Source organism: Camelus dromedarius, chromosome 8, assembly GCF_036321535.1.
Source record: "Camelus dromedarius isolate mCamDro1 chromosome 8, mCamDro1.pat, whole genome shotgun sequence".
NCBI classification, from domain to species: domain Eukaryota; kingdom Metazoa; phylum Chordata; class Mammalia; order Artiodactyla; family Camelidae; genus Camelus; species Camelus dromedarius.
Genome location: NC_087443.1, coordinates 31,558,932 through 31,581,555, shown reverse-complemented (window position 1 = coordinate 31,581,555; position 22,624 = coordinate 31,558,932). Strand labels below are relative to the sequence as shown.

Genomic DNA, 22,624 nt, shown 5'->3' with positions numbered 1-22,624 from the left:
ATTACTTCAGCTCAGCCTTTTGATGATATTCCATTTTGTTAAGACATGTAGTGTTAGTCACATTAGTCTTACATATTTTCCCCCAGGGTTTCTTTTTATTGTGGTAAAATACACATAGCAAAATGTACCATTTTTAAGTAGTTCAGTGGCATTAAACACTTTCACATAGTTATGCAGCCATCACCACTATCTCCAGAACTTTTTCATTACCCCAAACGGGAACTCGGTAACCATCTGATAGTAACTTCCCATTGCTCTTACCCCAGCCCCTGGTAACTACCATTCTGCTTGCTTTCTGCTGCATCACGGATGATTTTTCTATACTTGACTTCTGATTTACTGATTTTTTTTCCATCTTTATGGCTTGTGTGCTATTTGAAACTTGAATTTTAAATTTTAGTTACTACTTTTCATTTCTAGAGATTGTATTAAGTACTTGTTCCAATATGCCTATAATTTTTACAGACTTCAAGTTTTTCAAATTCTTTTTTTGGTCTTTATCTTAAACAACTATGCTTTATAGATCTTAGTTGTAACCGTATCTTTTAATAGCTCAAATTTGTATCTCCAGCCCCCTGGTGGGTGGTTTTTGTTTTTTTTTTTTTTTTTTTTTTTTTGGTCATTATTGTGATATACACATAAAAGAAAATTTATCATCTTTAAATTTTTACATGTACAACTCACTAGTGTTAAGTATATTTACATCATTGTGCAACCAATATCCAAAATTCTTTAAATTTTTCGTCTTGCAAAACTGAAACTTTATACCTATTAAACAAATTCCTATTCCTCCCTCCTGCTGGCCCCCACCAACCATCATTCTACTTTCTATACATATGAATTTGACTTCTTTACATACTGCATTTAAGTGGAATAATACAGTATTTGTCTTTTGTTGACTGGCTTATTTTACTCAGATTCATGTCCTCCAGATTCATCCATGTTGTAGCATATGTTAGAATTTCTTTCCTTTTTAAGACTGAACAATATTCCATTGTACGTATGTACTACTTTCTTTGTTTATCCATTTATCTGTGACAGAAACTTAGGTTGTTTCCATCTTTTGACTGTTGCGATTAATTCTACTATGAAAGTGGGTGTACAAATATCTCTTTGAGTTTTTATTTCTTTTGGATATATACCCAGAAGTGGGATTGCTGGATCACATGGTAGTTCTGTTTTTTGAGGAACCATATGATGTTTGCCATAGCAACTGCACCATTTTACAGTCCCATCAACAATACACAAGGGTTCTAATTTCTTCCCATCCTTGCCAATGTTTATTATTTCTGTTTTGTTAATAGAAGCCATCCTAATGGGTGTGAGGTGATATTGTGGCTTTGATTTGCGTTTCCCTAACGATTAGTGATATTCAGCATCTTTTCATCTGCTTTTTGGGCATTTGTATATCTTCTTCAGCAAAATGTTCAAGTCCTTTGCCTGTTTTTTAATTGACTTGTTTGTTTTGTTGTTGCTGTGGTTGTTATTGAGTGTAGGAGTTCTGGATATTAACCCCTTATCAGATATATGATTTGCAAATATTTTCTTCAATTCCATAGGCTGCCTTTTTACTTTGTTGATTTTGTCCTTTGATGCAGTTTTTAATTTGATGTAGTCCAGCCTGGTACATGTCACAACTCAAGCTTGTAGATTACTCAGACCAGGGAACTTCCCCCAGGTTTCCTGTTTTCATTTCTCAATTCATTTTTAGACCCATGGGGATGATTCTTATTTTCTTGTGTGCTCAACTATGCATTTTAAAGGACATTTGTTATATTCTTATCCAGCATTTCTCCATGTTTTGTGGTAAGAATTTTTTGGTGTACCTGGTGTAAGTTATCAGTTAAGAACAGAAGTAAATTCTCCCTAATTTAATTTAGGAAAGTTTGCATGTGGCTGAGAGCCTTTTAAAATCCTAGGATTAAAGAAGTCTTATTCAATTCATAGTATCCCCTTCTCTGGATAGCAGGTAGTTGCCACAGGGGTGCCACAGAGGATTCACGTTCAGTTTAAGCCATGTCTTAGCACTAATTCAACTGTAGCTAGCTTAAGGGAAGATGGATTGAAAGTAAAGTTTCTTATAACATATTTACAAATTTAGATAATAAAACCTATATGTAAGGTGTATAATAATGCTCTATTAATTTCTTTATCTAACACTCATACAAAAGTGTAGTAATATTGGGATAGTTTAAAATGGGAAAAGTTGCAATAATTTTTTTAAAATAGGGTTTTTATGCTATATATGTTACAAGCTAGTGAAGAACATGCAGCAAACACAGAGGGTATATTGTTCACTGTTTCCCATTATGCCTATTCAGCTGAAAATATATCACTGTTTGTACTTGGGCCTTATTGGATGTGGAATGCAATGCAGTATTTTTGGGATCCAGGGTATGTGTGATTAGCTCATAACATTAGCCCATGAGGTTGCATTTTATTGCTGTTTCTTTTTATCAAATAGGAAAAGACTTTAGGCCATGATCTAGAAGAAAGTGAAGTACTTAGTTTCATTAGTTCCGGAGACTTGATAGTGATGTAGTTAACATACCTCACTGCTGAGTCACACATCTTTGCTACTCTTGAACTCTTTGGGGAGATTATTTTTTATATATAGTTGGATCTGATATAATCTCCAGGGTCCTTCTAATAGGGAAAGAGGAGATGGAAGTTAATATTAGGAGATGTGATGACGGAAGCAAGAGCTTGGAGTGATGTGAGGAAGGGGTCATGAGCCAAGGAAGGCAGGAGGCCTCCAGAAGCAAAAAAGGTAAGGATGCATTCTTATCTCAACGCCTCTAGAGGGAACTACCTCTGCTGAAGCCTTGACTTTGTTTAGCCCAGCAAGACTTGTTCTCAGTTACATCCAGAACTGTGAGAGAATAAATATGTGTTGTTTTAAATCACTAAATGTGTAGATTTGTTACAGAGACAATAGGAAACTAGTAAAGCAAGGAAGACCTGATTTATTGTAACTGTGTGGTGAAGGCACTGTAGTGCTAATATTTGTATTTTCTGAGTAACTTTGATTTTTGTTTCAGGGAAAACTTGGCTGACTTTTAAGTTTTAGGCATCTGCGTAGTTTTATATCCTAGCAGTTAGACAGTGCTAACATTGTCTAATAGCAGCTTTTTTCTGTTTCTAAAAGTGAAATGAAAAGTAGATCAGAGCAGAAAGGTTTAATTAAATTCACACAATAATCCTGTAGCTATTTTACATGACCTAATCATTGCCTATCTTTTTGTCCTCTATTATCAGTATGATTGCTTACCTAGCTGCCTCAAAACCAAGACTTAAAATTAACTATTGAAGGGTAATTATTTCTATCATCACAGGTTTATCTAAGACTCTTCTGTTTTGAAGAAACATAGGCTTCTTTTGGAAGTAAACAGATTTTAAAAGCACAGTGAAAGGAATATTCCCTTTACATGATTAGCTAATAAGTTTTACAAATACAGTATTTTTTGGAAACTGATTACTGTTTAATGTGGTTGTTAAATTTCCTGCTAATTCTCGAATTATGTCATTGGAAATCTTGATGAAAACTACCATGTATTCAAAAACTATCGCATGAAATATGTTCAACATTGATATGAGAAAAAGTTTATAAAATGACTTACACTTTTCTTCTTTTTGCTTACTTATAAGTAAATCCTTGCTGAGACTACCCAATGTAAGAAACAGGGAGAAGAACATTTTTTATTTTTAAGCTCTTTGGAGCCTAAGTGCTTATAACTACAGCATGGGGGACTTGTTGCTAAGACTGCCCTGAATGACTAGATTGCCCAGCCTGTCTGTAGCTTGTTTGATTTTTATCATTAAGAATTCTGTTTGTTGTTTAGCAAATGATGTTTATTCACTGCAGATAAATTAGAAAATAGAAATATGTGAAAATAAAATCTAGTAATATATTCACCTTTAACAGTTTGGTATAGACCTTCCCGACTTTTCCTGTATATGTTACTTCTAAACTGTTTTATCACATAGCATTACATTATCTTTTCATGTGACACACCAGAATCTTAATACATAGCAGTTTTTCATGAAGCTTAAGTTCAGAATTTGGAATCACACTTTTTTGTTTGTTTTTTGGGCTTTTTAAAAATTTCAGTTATTTAGTTAGTTGAAGTACAGTCAGTTTACAGTGTTGTGTCAATTTCTGGCAGACTTTTGATTTGGAACTTTTTGGCTTAACATTTACATGACTTGGCAGATAAACCTTTTTTGTAAAATGGAGAAAGATTATAGGATTGTTGTGAAGATGCAATTAGGTCATATAAAACATTTAACACAAAATTTGACATATGTATCACTGAATAAATATATCAAACTTTGTGTTAAATGCTTTATATGACCTAATTTACTCAAGTATTCTCTTATATGAACATACTATTGGTAATGTAACGAATTCCTTACTGCTAGAAAACTTGTTTTAAATGTTTCACAGTCATACCAAAAAGTGCAACATGTAAGCAACTTCTTAAGTGTCACGAAGACTTAGGAGGTGTGGGATTGGAGAGTTGAATCTTGGGGCCTCTCATGATCAAGAGTAACTATTTTCTATGTTTTAATAGAATGATTAGCCCAGTCTTATTTTGTGGGCAGACACATGTAAAACAATGTACTGCTCCTCTGTTACACTGTATCTCTAATACTGAGTTATTTCACTGTTTATAAGTTCAATTTAGAATATGGTATGTGAAAAGAAAAAACTTCCAATTGTATTTACTTAAGTATGGTGTTTATACGAGATGCAAGAAATAAACAATAACAGCTGGTACATGAGATGGCCTGAAGTTGTAATGCTTTCTTTGCCATTGATTAAGTGTGTGATTTTGGACAAGTTACTCATACCACTGGACTATAGTTTCTTCTGAGTAATGAAGGCATTGGACTAGATTAGTTTCAAATTTGAGTACTGTGCAGATCCTTTAAAAGGAACAAATATTCCAGCTGTTGATTTAAACTATATTGTGGTTTTTAATTATATACTCAACTTTACTGCGGGCAGACATAAAGCTAAATAGAAGTTCCCTCTGCTACATTCATGTAGAGCTACAAAACCAAAACAAGTGAAGTGCAAACAAGACCAAAACCAACATATTAACAACATCAACATAATGAATGACAGTTGGTTTGCTGAAACTGAAATACTGCTTCCAATGTGAATATGTTATTCCTTGCTACCCTGCATGTTCTTTTGCATTAAGCTAACTAGACTACAGTGTATAAGATGATAATTTAATTCTCCTAACATGTTATTTTTATTAAAACTGTTATAAATCTTTGATTTAGTGCATCATGGTATCATTTTTCCTTCACTGGCTCAACTGTATTGCCTGCCTCTCTGCTTTTCCCATTAGCCTAGGATAGTGATGGATGACTTCCTGTGTTGATAAACACAAATGTGGGCTCACAAATATCCTGGCAATGCTTAATGACAAAGTGTTCATTCAGATGATCCACATTTTCAAAGATTATCAGTGGTAAGGGCAGAAAATTTAAAACTTCTTGTAGAGAATTCCTCAACTCTTGAATATACAGCCACAGATCTGGGCTGTGGTCCATGTTGAGAACGTCAAACTAGATCATTAAGATGCTTCTATGATTCTGCGACTAGGAAGCCGTTCCTGTAAGTAATGATAGCAATATATACACACATTCCAGGGTATCTCATTGTCTTAGATTAGGAAAGTACATTTATGAAGCCAAGGTATTTTTTAAATAAGCAACTAAAAAAATCATACTAATTGCTGTAGGGCAGTGGTTCTCAGTAAGAGGTGATTTTGCCTCCCCCACACCAAGAGATACTTGACAATGTTTGGAGACATTATTTTTGGTTATCAAAAACTGGTTGGGGGTGGCAGAGCTACTGGCATCAGTGGCTAGAGGCCAGAGATGCTTTTGAACATACAGCACAGGATAGCCCCCGACAACAAAGAATTATCTGGCCCAAAATGTCAGTAGTGCCAAAGTTAAGAAACCTTGATCTGGGGCATTATAACCAATGCCAAGGGTAGTTTTAGAGATAAAAAGAACAGCATGATCCCATTATAAAAACGTCATTATTGTAAGTACAAAATGCCCTACAGTCTATCCTATAATATTGACTAGGACTATTTCAGTTTAAGTATTTGTGAAATAGGTACTAACTTTAAGAAATTTTTTCTATTTTATATTATTATATTAAAGGAATGGAAGTATGGTGCTACTCAAGTTCTCTTAAAGCAAGTATGGTTTCTATATCTCAGTTGCAAAATCTCTTATCTAAGAAAATAAACTTTATTTGATACTTGTCTTATACTTTCTCTGATTTTTGGTATAAGTCTTTACACAATTGAATTTGAAAAAATAACTTTTCCAGTTGTGGTTCAAAATCATATCAGAGCGATGCCTGAAATATGGAAGTCTACCTCCCTATCCTGTATGAAACATTTCAAATAAAAAAAAAGCATGTTTCAGCAGTAGGGTCACTCTTGCTTATTATTTTTCTTTTTTGGTTTGTTTTACTCCTTATTATAGAAAATTTTCACAATTACACAGAGTAAGGAGAGTAGTATAATTAACCAATGAATCCCAGTGTACCTATTAGTCAGCTTCAGCCTATGAGTATTTTGCCAGTCTTGTTACAACTTTCCCTTCCCTCGCTAGCTCCCTTCTCATAATTATTTTGAATTCATCTCAGACATCATATTATTCCATCCATAAATACTTTGTAACTATTTTTAAATAAAGTCAGAAAAGATACCGTCTTGTGGGTGGGCTCTGGGGGGAATTGTAACAAGTCTTTGGAATGGAGGCTTATTGGAAATAAGTGGATAATCCAGTCTTCCGTTTAGTAGTAACTCTGTTAAATATTTATTGAATTGAAAAATCTAGTATAAGTTATTGTGTGAAGTAATATTTTAAATTTAATGTGCCACAGTGAAGTTTACTCATTTTTTTGAAGTTTTTAATGCCATCTTTAGTTTTTTCTTACATAAGTTAAAAAAAATTTTTTTTGTTACAATTTTGATTTACAATGTTGTGTTAGTTTCAGATGTACAGCAAAGTAATTCAGAGATATATACATATATTTTTTATTTTTCAAACTCTTTTTCATTATAGGTTATTACAAGGTATTGAATATAGATTCCCATGCTATATAGTGGGTCGTTGTTGTTTATCTGTTTTATACATAGTAGTGTGTTTCTGTTAATCCCGAACTCCTACTTTATCCCTCCCTACCACACTTTCCCCTTTGGTAAACATAAGTTTGTTTTCTATGTTTGTGAGTCTATAAGTTCATTTGTATCATTTTTTAGATTCCGCATACAAGTGATATCATATAATATTTGTCTTCCTTTGTCTGACTTACTTCACTTAGTATAATAATCTCTGGGCCCATCCATGTTGCTGCAAATGGCATTACTTCATTCTTTTTTATGGGTGAATAATATTCCACTGTGTGTACAGGTGTGTGTGTGTGTATACCACACATATATATACCACATGTGTTTTATCCATTCATCTGTCAGTGGGCATTTAGGTTGCTTCCATGTCTTGGATATTGTAAATAGTGCTGCTATGAACATTGTGGTGCATATACACATATCTTTTTGAATTAGACTTTTTGTCTTTTCCAAATATATGCCCAAGAGTGGGATTGCTGGATGATATGGTAATTCTATTGTCAGTTTTTTAAGGAACTTTCATACTGTTCTCCATAGTGGCTACACCAATTTATATCGCAGCAGTGTAGGAAGGTTCCCTTTTCTCCACACCCTCTCCAGCATTTATTATTTGTAGACTTTTTGATGATGGCCATTCTGACTGGTGTGAGGTGATATCTCATTGTAGTTTTGATTTGCATTTCTCTAATAATTAGTGATGTTGAGCATTTTTTTATGTGCCTGTTGGCCATCTTTATGTCTTTGGAGAAAGGTCTGTTTAGGTCTTCTACCCATTTTTCATTGGGTTGTTTATTTTTTGATATTGAGCTATATAAGCTGTTTTGTATTTTTTGACAATTAATCCCTTGTCTATGCCACTTTTAATTTTATAATTGGTTTTAATCACAGCCTGGCTCCACTGCTGTTCAATCTATATGTTTTCTTTTGGCCTTTTCCCAAGTATATACTCATGACACCTGACTCTTGGAAATTTGTTATTGCTTTTGTTTCTATCCTTAAGTATTTACATTTTTAAAAATTCTTAAAGCTAATGTAACGGGTTTTAAGCAAGAGAGTGACATGAAAAGATTAGCATTTTAGGAAGACAATGTTGGTTATATTGTGGAGGATAGAAAGGAGAACAAGGAGAACTGGATTGGTGCAGTCCAGTCTTGGAGATATAGGAACAGATGGGTTTAACAGCTATTTAAGAGCTAGAATCCACAGATTTTGGTGGCTGAAGGAAGGAAGGTGGGAGGAAAGAGTTAAGAATGATGGCCAAGTTTGTAGTACCTGATAGTACCATTTTCTGAGAGAAGGAATACAAGAGAGAGAGAGCAGGTTTGTGGGGAAAATATTCTTCTCTATGAATTCCTAATTTGGTGAGTGGCTCAGGGGAAGAATTTTCTCTTGCTTCTCAGTATGGTGTTCTAGTGAAACAAGAATTGTTTTACTTGAGCAATACTGTGATTTTATTCATGCTTTCAAACTTGTTTATGAGAAGAAAATCTGTTGGGCTGCTTGTACTCCCAGTTCTTCATGGCATGCAAGTTTTGTGTAGTCAGTATGTAGACCAGCATGTGTTACCTGACAGTCACATGCCAGATGTGGTAGACAAGGTGCTTTGAGAGAAGTAACAGTCAAAGTTGGGCACATGTTATAAGGGAGTCCTGTAATCCTCCCTCCATTCTTTACTCATTTGTCTTTTATAACTTTGAGGCTAGATGTTTGATTTATGTTAGAGATAGAAGCCCAAGTCCTGAGGGAAAATGACCCCAGATTTTCCTTGTTCCATGCACTCCTAGGTTTACTTTCTTAGAAATAATACTGTTCCAGCATGGAATTGTCCATGCGTGGTGAAGAGTCACTGTAGTATAGGTATTAAGAAATTTTCAAAAGTGATATATTATGGTTTTACTTATTCACTAGTTAAAATAGATTCCTTCCTTCTGTCCTTCCTCCCTTCCTTTCTTCCTGAGGAGCAGTTTATTTTTTTAACTACTTATAGATACTTAAATTCACATGGTTATTTAACAGCACTTTGACACGTAAGAAATTTAGTGTGTAAGTCTTCACTACCTTGTGTATTATCTTCACAAAAGAACATTTCATTCCTTTCTTTTCTGCTTCAGATTATATTTATGAGCTTTATCCAAAGTAGTTGGTACTAAATCATCAGTAGGTTCATCATTAACATTATTTGAATCAGGTGGGTACCAAGATAGGCTAGTACTAGTACACTAATTGAAGCTAAGTGCATTTATTTCATGTGAATTTCTATGACAGAAGGACCCTGAGAGCCTTTTTAGAGTAAAAGATGAAGCTAGTCTCATCTGGGGGACTGGGTCTCCTGGCTATTCTAGGGTCCCAAAGCTCCAAGACTAGATGGTTCCATCAAATTGTGGACTTCTGTACCAACTGTAATAAAATACATATAACTAATTCAGAGGTGGCAGTTCTTCCAGGTAAGGTTCAGAGGCTTTAGATGGTTTCATATCAATCTCAACGCTTTTAAAATTCTTGGTATTTGTTTCACTGTTGATTTTGTCATTCTTTTGAGAGTCAAAATTTTCTCCCAAATGAATAATTCATCAGCAGAGTTCTAGAAGAAGATCAAGTCCGTAAGGACCTCCAAAAGTAGAAAATACTTATTTTTTTTTAATATTTCATATATCTTTATATATTTACTTGGTATTCACATTTTAAAACCTATCATCAGAGAGAAAATAAATAGAATAGACAGTGACAAAATGATGCAAGTCTATTTTTGAAACGTCAGTGATGACATACTTTAAACTCCAAAATAATAAATGTTTATTTAGCTGCTTATTTCTGGGAAGGACCAACTCATACAGTCCTTCAAGCTCTGAGCTGCACAGCTCCAGGGAGTAAAATTCCTATATATGGAATGTAGCAGTCCAGGGTCTGGGAATCTGGCCACCAGCAAGGACTCTGCCAGCAGAGTCATTGAGACCAGGAATAAAGCAAAAGCCAGCAGCCTCAGCACAATGGAGAACCAACAAGCCCTGCCTCCAAAAAGCACCTGAGGGGTGGGACAAAATAGATTTTCTTGATGGAAGTTAAAGGACAGTAAAGAAATGGTACCCAGTGGGAAACATTTAGAAAAATAATTTTTGAATAGAAATGATTTGCTTCTCCTCAAGTCCATCCCTATGGCTCCGCACCTCCATTACTCTTAGCATTCTTTAAAACAACAACAAAAGTACAAACATCAGAAAATCTTGAAGTTCACCTTCCAGCTGCCATTGGCCATCAACACCTGATGGTTTTTAGAATATTGTACTTTTTCCTTTTGGCCTTGTGAAAAATTTTAAAGGCTACGGGAAAGTATAGTAGATAGTGTAACTTAACTTTGTTTCTTTTATCACTGAGACAGCTTTTTGGAATTCTGGAGCTTGATCTGCCTCTTGATCTTAGTACTGTATTTCGAATATGGTTTAAATAAATGTGAGTGCTTTCAGTTAACAATGGTAGATTTTTTTTCTAGTTTTATTGAGAAATAATTGACATGCATCACTGTGTAAATCTGAGGTGTACAGTATGATGTACAGTTTGATTTACATTTATTGTGAAGTGATTACCAAAATAGGTTCAGTTAACATCCATCATTTCATTTAGATACAATAAAAAGAAAAGGAGAAAAAAATTTCTCTTTGTGATGAGAACTCTTAGAATCTACTTTCTTAACTTTCTTTTACAGCAGCCTCCCTTATCTGCAGTTTTGCTTTCTGAAATTTCAGTTACCCTGGTCAACTGTCGTTGGAATAAATTAAAGGGAGATTCCAGAAATAAACAATTCATAAGTTTTAAACTGCAGCTGTTCTGAGTAGTGTGCTTGCCATCATGCTCTGTCCCACCCCAAACGTAAATCATCCCTTTGTCCAGTATATCTCACCTATTAGTCGTTTAGTAGCCATATAGGTTATCAGATGGACTGTCTCAGTACCACAGAGCTTGTGTTCAAGTAACCATTATTTTACTTAATAATGGCCCTAAAACACAAGAGTAGTGATGCTGGCAATTCAGATATTCTCTTACTGTGCCTAACTTATAAATTAAACTTTATCATAGGTATGTATGTATAGGAAAAACTGTAGTATAATTGGATTTAGTCCTGTCCCCAGTTTTAGGCATCCACTGGACATCTTGGAACACATACTCTGCAGATAAGGGAGGACTACTGTGTTAAGTATAGTCAGATGGTACATTGAATATGGATTTACCTTCCCTCTTTCTCAAAACTCCACTAAAATGACAAAAGGTTTTGGTTTTTTAGGCATGAATCCACAAGGGGAGCAAAGGACAAAGGAAAGGGGAGGGAAATGGAAGAGACTGAAAATTTTAGATTTAGGAATCTGAAGAGAAGATGAATGAGTACTTCTTTAAAAAAGCTGAATCCTAAATTAGTAGTGGTATAAATTGAGAACATGGCTTACCCTAAAACATCCTCCAAAACTTTTGTGAAATGAGAATGAGCAGGAGAAATTAGTTGAACGGTTCACTGAAAATCCCTTTACGTGATACTTAGTCTCCCAGATTCCCTTCCCCTACCTTGGAAGAAAATTGAAAAATAGTCCCTAAAAAGAATGAAACAGGTTTTTCTGGAATGAGGGACCCTAAATACCGAGGGCAGGGATACTGTACTGAAAGAGGAGGATTAAGTGGAAATTGACATATTGACTATTGATATTTCTAACCTTCTTCCCTCATTTGTCTCTGAGAACATTGGCAGACAATCTTTTACCGTCAAAGTACGAGATTGGTATTATTCTCTGGAGAACCTGGCATAATCTGAAAGAAAAGATTTAAAGATACTGATCATTTGGGTTTCCCCAGGAAAATAACACAACCAGATCACTTTTGCAGTGAAGACCATATTTGCATAAAGCTTCCAATCAGCTTTTTGGCCACCACTCCCCACTCCTAAATATGAGTAATCAGTTAGAGATCACTAGACATTTGAGGAACAGTTTTAATATGAACAGAACTGAAGCATATAGGAAACAGCGACTTCAAGGGAACAGAGTTTATGTAGGGAGAAAGAAAAATTTTTAAATGTATCAGTAATAATCCTCAGAGAGAAAAGAGTAATGAATCTAATATATGGTGCTCCAAAAAAGGAACTTTCAGAAAATCAAAACGATTTTAGAAATTAAAACCATGATAACAGAGTATTCCATAAAAGGTTTGAAGTGACCAAGAACTTGGGAGACAAGAATAAGAAAATTGGAGGACCAGTCCAAGAGATTCAATGGTCAAGATGTTCAAGTAATAGGAGTTCCAGAAAGAGAACTGAAAAAATAGAGGAAATATCATTAAAGAAAGAAATTCAAGAAAACTTCCCATATGAAAAAGAATATGTATATATAATATATATGACTGAATCACTTTGCTGTACACTGAAAACTAACACAACATTGTAAATCAACTATACTTCAATTTAAAAAAAGAGATAACTCCCCATAACTGAAATACAAGTTTCTATATTGAAGTAATCCATCAGTTGCCAAGCATAGTGACATCCATATCAAGGGACTTCTTTTTGAAATTTCATAATAATGATTAAAAAAAGAAAATAATACAGAATCAAGGGAAAAACAGGTTTCATACAAAGGATCAGAAATCAAAGCTCAAGCTTCTCAACAGTGAAGTCTACTAAAAAATGGAGAAATGACCTCTAAATTTTGAAGGAAAACAATTTTTAATCTAGGATTCTGTGCTTAGCCAAACTTTGAAATAAGGGTAAGGGAAACTAAAGACATTTTCAGGCATGTTAAGGTCTCCCATTTTTCCTTCCAAGCACAATTTCTCAGGAAGCTACTGGGACTGTGCTGTACCAAAATAAGGGAGTATCCCTAAAAGCAGGTGATGTGCAGGAAGTGTGATCTTAAGAGATGAAAGAAATCTTCAGGATGGTGATAGATGTACATCTTGAGATGACAGCTATTCAGCAGGCCTAGAGAGCAACCAATTCAGAGTACAGTGGTTCAGAAAGGTCCAGGAGAGATTTCTTCAAGAAACAGAAGAAATAGAGTACCTAATATATTTTAATGTATCTAGAAGCGATTTGTGTAATGGTAGAAAATTTAGGATAGAATTAATAATTTAAATACATAGAAAACTAAGCCAAAAAAAGTTATAAACTTGGGAAGCTGAAGTTGTGCAGGAAAGAAAAAGTAATCATAGTATGTACATGACTGAGCTGTAACTGCATTTACACAGTCAACATAATGAAAACAAAATCCTGACATAACTATCCGGAGAGGACAAGTTGAGTGGGGGCAATGGGATGTGTGTATGTGAAAGAAAGCTAAACTTTATTTTCCTTAGTAGGAAGTCAGTAGATGATGCATGAAGCTGAAAATTCAAGAAGTTAAGAATAAGTGTTATTTAGGGATATGATAGAAAATGCCAAAAACATCAGTTCAAAGTGATTACTTAAAGGGATTGGGAAGAGGTGAGGTATGAGAGTGTTGGGGTGAAGGAGTGGAGGTTAGAGGTCATGGATTGCTGTTTATTTACAAGAAAAGCCTCCAATTATATGGATGTATAATGGAGAAAAAATAAAAATTAAAGAGAAGAAAATTGTATGTGAGCACCCATAGCAAATAGAGTGAGGGCCATTAAATAAACATCAGTTCAACTGTATCTCTGCAATCAAAATAACTATGGAATTAATGAAGGAAGTGCAAGATTTATATACTGAAAACTTAATGAAAGTAAAGAAAACCTAAACAAATGGGAAAATATCCCATGTTCATGGATCAGAAGATAATATTAAGATGGCAATACTCTCAAATTGATCTACAGTTTCATCACAGTCTTTATCAAAATTTCTGCTGCTTTTTTCCCCTGCATAAATTGACAAACTAACCCTAAAATTCATATGGGAATTCAAGTAAGCCAGGTTAGCTGAAAGAATCCTGAAAGAGAAAACAGAGTTGAAAGACTCACTTCTTGATTTCAAAACTTACTGCAAAGCAGCAGTAATGGAAACAGTGTGGAACTGGCATAAGAATAGCCAATGTGATAGAATTGAGAATCCAGAAATAAATCCTTACCTTTGTGGTTAACTGGTTTTTTTTTTATAAGGATGCCAAGACAATTCAGTGGGGCAAATAATAGTCTGTTCAACAAATGGTACTAGGGTAACTGGATATATAATGGAAAAGAATGAAGTTGGACCCTCACATCACAGAGAAAAATTAACTCAAAGTGGATCATAGCCCTAAATTTATGAGTTAAAACAGTAAAGTTTAGAAGCATAGATCTAAATCTTCATGATCTTGAATTAAACTATCTTAGATATGACAGCAAAAGCACAAATGACAAAAGAAAAAATAGATAATTGGACTTAAAATGTAAAACTTCTGTGCTGCAAAATGGTATCATCAAGAAAGTGAAAAAACAGCCCATAGAATGGAAGAAAATATTTGCAAATCATATTTTGATAAAGGATTTGCATCTAGAATATATTAAAGATAAACTCTTATAATTTAATAATTTTAAAAAAAACCTTATTAAAAAATGGGCAAAGGGCTTGAGTAGACGTTTCTGCAAAGGAGATGTATGGAGGCCAATAAACTCATGAAAAGATGCTCAACTTCATTAGTTTATTAGAGAAATACAAATTAAAACCATAATGAGATGCCATCTCACACCCACTACTTTGGCTATAATAATAATAATAAAAGAAAATATCAAATGTTAGGATATGGAGAAATTGGAACCTTCATATATTGCTGGTGGGGATGTAAAATGTTGCAGCTACTATGGAAAATAGCTTGGCAGTTCTTAAAAATGTTTTAAGGTATATTGATGATAGTTCAATTAACAAACAACTTAAGAAGAAAAAAGAAATTTTATTGAAGCCAAACTGAGGATTATAACCTGGGAGATGGACTTTCAAAAGCTCTGAGAATTTTTCTGCCTGTTAGAAGTCAAAGGCACAGTCATACACATTTTCGAGACAAAGAATTGTACATCAAAATGACATACTGACATTTTATATAAAGTTCACCAAAGATTCATAGTCCAGGTAAGCACTTACAAAGTAATCAGCGAGTCTCCATGACTGCCCTACAGAGTTGGGAAAGAATGCTAATATTTTAAGAAGTTACATTGCTAGCACCAGAAGAAAGGGGAAAATTTTTATCTTAACAGTTGAGCAGGCATTCCCATCTTTGAGGTGGTCTGATTAATGTGTAATGCAGATGCACACTGCACACTAAAGGGGGAGGGAGGAGACCGAACAGAAAAATTTATGCTTAAATTTTCTTGTCTTGCCTTAAAAATATAAATTTTATTTCATCACATATATTTCCCATATGACCCAGCAATTCCACTTCGAGGTATATACCCAAGAGGAATGAAAGCATATGTCCACACAAAAACTTGTACAAAAGCTTGTACAATATTCGTAGCAGCATTATTCATAATAGCAAAAAATTGATGAATGGATTAAACAGAATGTGGTATATCTGTACAATGGAATATTATTTGGTGACAGAAAGGAATGAAGTACCGATACATGCTGTAATATGGATGAACCTTGCAAATACGCTAAATGAAAGAAGCCAGTCACAAAAGACCTCATGTTGCCTTGATACCATTTGTATGAAATGTCCAGAATAGGCAGTCCATAGAGATAGAAGGGAGATTAGTTGTTGCCAGGGGTTGGGTGAAGGGCAGTGCAGAGAGACTACTAATGGGCATGAGGTTTCTTTTTGGAGACAAATGTTTGAGAATTAGATAGTGATGATGGTTGTATAACTTTGCGAATATATTGAAGACCACTGAATTGTACACTTTAAAAGCATGAATTTTTATGGTATGTAAATTGTATCTCAAAAGTATTTTAAAAATTAACTGTGGGAGAAGGAAATGGAAAATAAAGGCTGCCAATTCTTTTAAATTAAGAAATTGCTTGGCTAATAGTGTGTGTGTGCGTGTTTGGAATGATTGGGAAGGAGGAGGAAAGAAACTTTTGTCATCACTTGTTAAAACAAATTTATCATAATCTCTTTTGATAGCAGGAGCATGATACCTACTTGATTTAGATGGAAAGCCACGAAGAGCTTTATTCCCGCTCCTTCCAATCTTCCCATCATCTGGAAAGGATTACCCAAAAAAAAAAAAAAAAAAAAAGGATCTGTAATAGTGATACCTGAGTTTCACCATGTCAGCTGCACCTTTGATTTTTTTTCTTGTTAGTACCTTCTTCACACTCAGCTTACTGTGAGAATCAAATGAGGTTTTAGACAAGAAAGAGGTCTTTTTTTTTTTTAACATTTTTTATTGATTTATAATAATTTTACAATGTTGTGTCAAATTCCAGTGTACAGCACAATTTTTAAGTTATACATGAACATATATATATTCATTGTCAACATTTTTTTCTCTGTGAGCTACCACAAGATCCTGTATATATTTCCCTATGCTATACAGTATAATCCTGTTTATCTATTCTACATTTTGAAATCCCAGTCTATCCCTTCCCACCCCCCACCCCCTTGGCAACCACAAGTTTGTATTCTATGTCTATGAGTCTGTTTCTGTTTTGTATTTATGTGGTTGTTTTTTGTTGTTTGTTTGTCTTTTTAGATTCCACATATAAGCGATCTCATATGGTATTTTTCTTTCTCTTTCTGGCTTACTTCACTTAGAATGACATTCTCCAGGAGCATCCATGTTGCTACTAATGACATTATGTTGTTGGTTTTTATGGCTGAATAGTATTCCATTGTATAAATATACCACATCTTTATCCAGTCATCTGTTGATGGACATTTAGGCTGTCTCCATGTCTTGGCTATTGTAAATAGTGCTGCTGTGAATACTGGGGTGCAGGTGTCATTTTGGAGTAGGGTTCCTTCTGGATATATGCCCAGGAGCAGGATTCCTGGGTCATATGGTAGGTCTATTCCTAGTCTTTTGAGAAATCTCCATTCTGTTTTCCACAGTGATTGCACCAAACTGCATTCCCACCAGCAGTGTAGGAGGGTTCCCTTTTCTACACAGCCTCTCCAGCATTTGTCATTTGTGGATTTTTGAATGGTGGCCATTCTGACTGGTGTGAGGTAATACCTCATTGTAGTTTTGATTTGCATTTCTCTGATAATTAGTGATATTGAGCATTTTTTCATGTGCCTGTTGATCATTTGTATGTCTTCCTTGGAGAATTGCTTGTTTAGGTCTTCTGCCCATTTTTGGATTGGGTGGTTTGTTTTTTTCTTATTAAGTCGTATGAGCTGCTTATATATTCTGGAGATCGAGCCTTTGTCGGTTTCATTTGCAAAAATTTTCTCCCATTCCATGGGTTGTCTTTTTGTAGAAAGAGCTCTTAAAGAATTAAGAACATTCTACAAATGTAATGCAACACAAACATAATGAAACAATTTTTTTTAAATTTTGGTATTGCCCATTTAATTGGTCTGACTGACATGTAGAGACAGTAATTCAATGAATAGTGTATTCATTTATTTCTGGGTATTTTTGTCATCTTAATTTAAGAATTGGAATGCTGGAGTGGAATGAAAGGAAATGGTACTATGGAGGGAATGTTAGGAAGCTTTTTGATGTAGAGTTTGGTATCTTGTTACTGGTTATCAGGAAAGATTTGATGATTTGAATTTGTCAGGCAAGGAATTTGGGGATAAGAATTTGTTGAGGCTGAGGCTGTTTGGAGCCAGTAAGGCCCTCTTTGTTTACATGTATAAACTGATCACATCCTTAGTCTGGGCTGCAAGCTTTTAGAATTTTCCCCCATGGATTACTTTGCTGCTGACACTTTGCTTTCTGATATAGTCTCTTCAGCTTCTTAGATTTGATAATTTTAGATGAATCGTGGAGTTAAATTCAATTTAAGGCTTAGACAGGTTTTAGGTTGTGAGAATTCCCAAAGACAAAATAAGCACAAAGTATACTGTGTGAAGCATCATCCATTCATTCCATTTTTGATTAAACCAAGGCTTTGGGAATTTGGGTGTTTGTCTCTTTTCAGAAACAGATAGTTGTGTGGTTGTACACGGGCAGATGTTTTATTTTTCTAGGAATTGGTTGAGACTTATGTGTGAGAGCTTAACCTGAGCTAATTCCTAGGGACGAATGAGAAAGACAAGTTGCTTAGTTCCCAGACATACTTCAGAAGAATAGATACCTGCTTTCATGTCACTTACTTTCATTTTTTCCCCTTCCCTTGGTTGCTGTGATATAGTTAATGTCTTTGTGGCTTGGCCAAAGGGATAATGATCCTGGAACTCATTCTAGTGCCAGGATCTGTAGATGATCCACATGGTCAATTCTAACAGAATGAGGATACTGATTTGTGGTCATGTGTAGGCCACAAAAAGGGGAAACTCATTTTTACTCTCATCAGGTTTGGGGGGATCACTTCCATGTGGGAAACCAGTGGGTATTGCCAGGACTGCAGACTCCTCTCTGTAGGCCTTGGATCACCATTCTCCCTACTCCATCCTGGAACCTCTCTTCAAAATTGCTGATTCCATAAAATATACCCTAATCACACATTCAGTGGAGGAATTCAATAATTGGCAATATAAAAGAATGACATATATCCCTTTTCAGTCCACCCCAAAATCTCCTTTGTGAAGTGTTGTAAAAGTGTGGCAGTACTTGAACTGGTCCATTTCCATCTGAAATGTGCCTGGTACATTCTTACCTTCAAACCATGTGTATTCCTTCACTCATGCACTCCCAAATGTTCTTTTATTCTTTATCTAAAGCCCGCCTATTTGAAGTCTAATGGAATTTCTACCTCTTCTGAGAAACCCAGTTTTAACTTTTGTTTTCTTATTTAACTTTATAAGGATGTGTGTCTAGTTTCTCTTACTGGTTTGTAAATTCCTTGTATATATGGCTTATATGTTATTAGAGTCTTGGCTGGTAGTGAGCAAGGCCAGAAACAACAGAGGTATTGTGACTCTAGTGTCGCTGTCTAACCATGAGCTAGCATCCTACTGTAGCATGGAAGGGACTATCCCTCGAACTTTTAAAGGAAATAAGATAAATAAGCAAGAATTTGGGGCATTTAGAAATAGTTGTGACTGGTGGTGTCTCTCACTGGACCCTCCTTCCACTAAGGCAAACCTGAGCAATTTGTAGCCCACAATTCTACAGCAAAGTGTGAAGGGAATTCCCAGCCATAAAAAAAGAAACAGTAACTCAGTTGGTTTGAATTTTCTACTGAAAGCACTTTAAGCATAATCAATATCCACCCTAAGTACTTCATTGAATAGTTTAAATGAAACCACTACATCGCACATGCTCCACTTTGGCTAGGGAATGTCAATGTGTAGATTGTTTTCAAGCTGGGTTTTATTACCTGACATAGGTACACCATCTGGTTGCATGCTATTTTAGACTTACAGATATTGCGAAGGATTAGATTATGTTTTTAATTTCCTCTTATTCCTTCATCCCTGTCTATGTCCAAAACAGTGTGATGCTATTCATTTTAGAATATTATTTAGGACAAAAGATACGATAAATTCAAACTAGTGGCTCCTTGGAGGGTTGTTTTGGAGTCAGATTTGGAATTGCCACATGCCACTCATTTGGGTCTGTCTTTGGCATCGGAGAGGCTTTTGCATGTACCATGAGAATGCTCTCTTCCTAGGAGAGCTTGCTTAGTGGGACGGTGTTGGGATATCTAGCCCATTTCCTTCTGAGGGAAAAATATGTCAAGTTAAACATTGCAGGATGAAGAGAGGCTTTTGGGGGGAGGGGAGCTGTTGTATCCAAAGTGTTACTGTAGAGCAAATACTTTATTTTCTCAAAGGAAGGGAGAGGGCAGAGATCATGCCAAGAAAAACAGAGTGGAGTGAGATGGAGGAGAAAATGTAAGTCTCTAAAATCAGATGTATGTGGGAAGGATCTTCGTGTTTAACTACAAGTGTGTGTGTGTGTGTATGTGTGTGTGTTTTAAATAGTATTGCTTCTTTCTTTCTTCTTTTCTTTTTTGAAAAGTTCTTTTACTTGATCCTTGACTTTTTAGTTTCAAAAGTAGGTTAAAGAGAAACTTATTATAAAGTGTAGAGCCATAAGCATTATTGAAATTTACCAGCCCCCAAAAGTCAATGTCTAATCACTGTACCTTTTTTACTGTTCCACATAATTAACCTTGCTGCTTGATCCTAGGGAAGCCAGGGAAAGACCAGGCAACTGTTGGATGCTTTAGCTCCTTGCTTACCCCTGTGTATTGTGCTGCATGTTTGAAAAGCCCATTTACTTGAATCTGTGAGGGGTTTGCATTTTCTAAGATTTCTTTCCACTCCCTCTTGAGAACCAATGAAAAGAGTATGCTTAATTCAGAGAGAGGAGAGAAAGAGATTGCTTGCTCTAAATTTGACTAAAAGGAAAGTACATAGGCTTTTGTTTATTTATTTCTTTTTCAGATCTTATCAAATTAATACTGTCACGTTTGGGGAAATGTGGCTCTGTTTTCTTAATAGATCTCTTAGAAGCTAATGTGTGTAATTTATTTACTTAAAATCGAGCCATCTTGGAGCCATGCATAATTTTCCTGAGCATTTTGTTGAAGCTAAGTGCACTTTTTAACTGGCTGCATATGGTTGTAGGAGAGGTTAAAGAATAGATTTAAGTAAAGCTGGCTGCCTGCTGGCAAATCTAAGAAGGGCCGAAAGTCCTGCAAAGCAATTGTCCTCAGGGATTAGATCTCTGGATGTCCTTGTCTGTCCGGAAAAACCCTCTGTGCACCCAGCAGCTCCCATAAATGTTAATGTGGCACTGTGTAGGGAGATGGTGCTGGGGAAAGCCTGTCCCTGGGTGAGCGTGGGTGTTGTGAGAGGGCTGCTGGACGATCTGTTTCTCTGGCTGAAGTAGTTTGCAGAGCAGCTTTGCCTTTCATGGCACCAGTGTGGGGAATTCCTGCTACCCAGCCAATTTGGGGGAATTCCTAAATGTGGATATATTTTCAACTCCAAAATGATAATGCCCTTGTTGGAGTGACGAGCAAAAAGCGCATGGAGAATGATTTTAAAACATGAATCAACCAATTGCTAGTGTATGTCTTTTATTTGCTTGATACAGCTGTTCAAGCAGAATCTTGTTGTCAAGGGAGTTGGGATTCCACATAGTTGGGGGATTGCTCTTCTTTTCCTTTCCCCGGGGCTCCTCCTGCCTTTAGATATTTAGCATGCAGATGCAGTTTTCTGATCTAGCAAGAGAATCCCCACAATTTCCACATATATCACACAGTCAGCGGAGCAAATGGTAGTGGTGGCTGCTCCACACAAACCTGGCAGTGCTGCTGCCCGCAGTTTTCCAATAACCTTGGTGTCTCTGCAGCAAGGTTAGTGGTTGGGTGTTTACTGAAGCTATAACTTTCTTTTTCTCTTCTCTCTCTGCCTCCACCCATCTCCCCACCTCCCCTCCTGCCGCCCCCACCACTTAGGTTTATAAACTTGCGAATGGTATGCAGGGACTAGATGTGCATTTCAAAAACACATTTTAGAGTTTTTAAAGAAGTGCATTATAGAAATATATCCCAGTGTCCAAAACATTCTCTGTCCCAGTTAGTGGCAGATTAAGGAAACAATATGAAATAGCCAAATTATATTCTAGGAAGTCATGCTTGTTAAGAAGGCATTTATCTGACAAATTGAAATGAGCTTCTTTTTGTGTGTTGGCATATATTCCAGAATTGCAATTGTATTCACGTTTTAGTGTTTATGTAATGTTGGCTTATTTCATGGAAATGAGGGCTTACTATATCTCTGAGCCTTGTCTTACTACAAGTCTTACTACAAGGGCAGCAATTTTCACCTTAGTCTAATTTGTAAAAAATATATGTGTGTGTGTGTGTGTAGCCACTTATTTTATTTAGTATTAGTTATCTAATAGCAAAGTGGTTGAAGGAATCCTTTTGGAAAGGAGTTTTTTTCCCCTAGAAATCAAAGGAGTGTTGCTCAGCAACTCTTAATTAATATGTGTTTACTGAATATATACTATGAGAATAAATCAGACACTTATAGATTCTAATGGAGAATAATATACCCTTGTCTGCAAGGTGTTTCTTACCAATTTCAGGAGATGAAAGTTGCCCGTGCAACGTAAGTGAACAAGACTGTATTAAATAAGGTATTAAGTTATGCAGTAGAAGTTCAAGAATAGAATGATACATAGTGGACTGATTTGCCATAAAAATATTTTCATTAGACATGAGATTAGTGTTCAGAGATGTCATCCAGTTTAGTTATTGTAGTTCAGGATAGCTGTTTGTGGAATTCTTGCTAGTTTTATATACATACATATATTTACACATACATACATGCAGCTGTCTTATGTTGCATTTGAACATATCAGCACTGAGTGAGCAGTTGCTGTTTTTGCTACCTAAAAACAAGTTACATGTAGTAGAAAGAGATGAGTTTATAGAATCAGATACATCTGATTTCGAATCCTAGCTGTTC

General features: G+C 35.5%; 1 protein-coding gene and 1 pseudogene across 4 annotated transcripts in view; one reads left to right on the top strand and one right to left on the bottom strand.

Moving 5' to 3' along the window:
* Positions 1 to 22,624, top strand: part of MCU (mitochondrial calcium uniporter) — a 199,191-nt gene that overhangs the window by 105,121 nt on the left and 71,446 nt on the right. The gene's annotated exons all lie outside the window — the stretch shown is intronic.
* LOC135321883 (glycoprotein endo-alpha-1,2-mannosidase-like) lies at positions 9,260 to 9,939 on the bottom strand (annotated as a pseudogene).